The 1,224-nt window shown below is 55.1% G+C and overlaps 1 pseudogene; it reads right to left on the bottom strand.

Annotated features, from left to right (window-relative positions):
• Positions 1 to 686: 686 nt before the first annotated feature.
• LOC143304634 (large subunit ribosomal RNA) overlaps positions 687 to 1,224 on the bottom strand; it is a 2,943-nt pseudogene continuing 2,405 nt past the window's right edge.

The raw sequence follows: 1,224 nt of genomic DNA, 5'->3' as shown, positions 1-1,224 counted from the left end.
CTTTTGTTATTTTTCTCAATCTTGCCCAATCGTTAACCTTATTACTGCCAAGTCGTGCCATAGCTAATCAAGGAACGAGTTCCTTTCAGGGAGATAACTCCATACTTCACGGTGAAATTCACCGTTAGATCGGCAAGCCGATTTTTGGTTTCGTCTCTCGCTCCTTCATCGCCGCACTCCATTTAGCCATACACGGTGTCCGGGGGGATGCTCCCCGCGCTGACACAAATGAGTATGTTACCGGCGGTACCACGAGGAGGTAGGAGTGCGACTTGAGCAAACGGGGCCAAAGCCCCGCCTGCCCCCAAGCAACTATGACTCTTCCATCGTTGGAGACAAGCCGTTTTCCAACGTCCCGCCACCCAACGAGCAAGATCGCTTCGCTCAACCAGCAACCCTCGCGCGGCTCTTCCAGCACACACGTAGGCAAGCCATGCCACCTTCCAGCTCATCCGCCTAAGTCCCAGCGGCGTATCGTTTTTGGGCGAACGCGGCTAAGGGCCAGCGGCATATTACTTTCTGGCGCGCACAGCCAAGTTCCAGCGGCGTATTGCTTTTCGAGCACGCGCGGCAAAGTGCCAGCGGCGTATTGCTTTCTTTTATAACGTCACTAGTCAGATGACGAGGCTGCTGTTCACCTTTTCCGTTTCGTGTAGCACGAATTCGGCTTAAAAAAAAATATGGCGATGCGCCGCCAAGACCGGCCGCACCTCGCTATATAGCAAGCGCGACCAAGTCCAAGCGACACACCGCCCTTGTAACGTCACTAATCTAATGACGAGGCCTGTGGAAACCTTAAGAGAGTCATAGTTACTCCCGCCGTTTACCCGCGCTTTTTTTGAATTTCTTCACGTTGACATTCAGAGCACTGGGCAGAAATCACATTGCGTCAACACCCTTGGGGGCCATCGCAATGCTTTGTTTTAATTAGACAGTCGGATTCCCCTAGTCCGTGCCAGTTCTGAGCTGAGCGTTGAATGGCGGCCGAAGAGAACGACCGCGACGGTATAACCGCCACGGAAGCCTCGCAGCAAGGAACATCCGCGGGAGGCCAAGGCACGAGACCGAGCTCGGATCCGGGGTGCGCGACGATATCCACTCCCGAGAGAGATAGATACGCCGCGTCCCGTTCAGCTCGCCCAGGCCCGGCACGTCAGCCAAACCCGCTTCCCGACCAAGCCCGACACGCCCCGCTCCTCAGAGCCAATCCTTATTCCGAAGTTA

Source organism: Bombus vancouverensis, unplaced genomic scaffold (genome assembly GCF_051014615.1).
Source record: "Bombus vancouverensis nearcticus unplaced genomic scaffold, iyBomVanc1_principal scaffold0044, whole genome shotgun sequence".
Lineage (NCBI taxonomy): Eukaryota > Metazoa > Arthropoda > Insecta > Hymenoptera > Apidae > Bombus > Bombus vancouverensis.
This window is presented reverse-complemented; position numbering and strand designations above follow the sequence as displayed.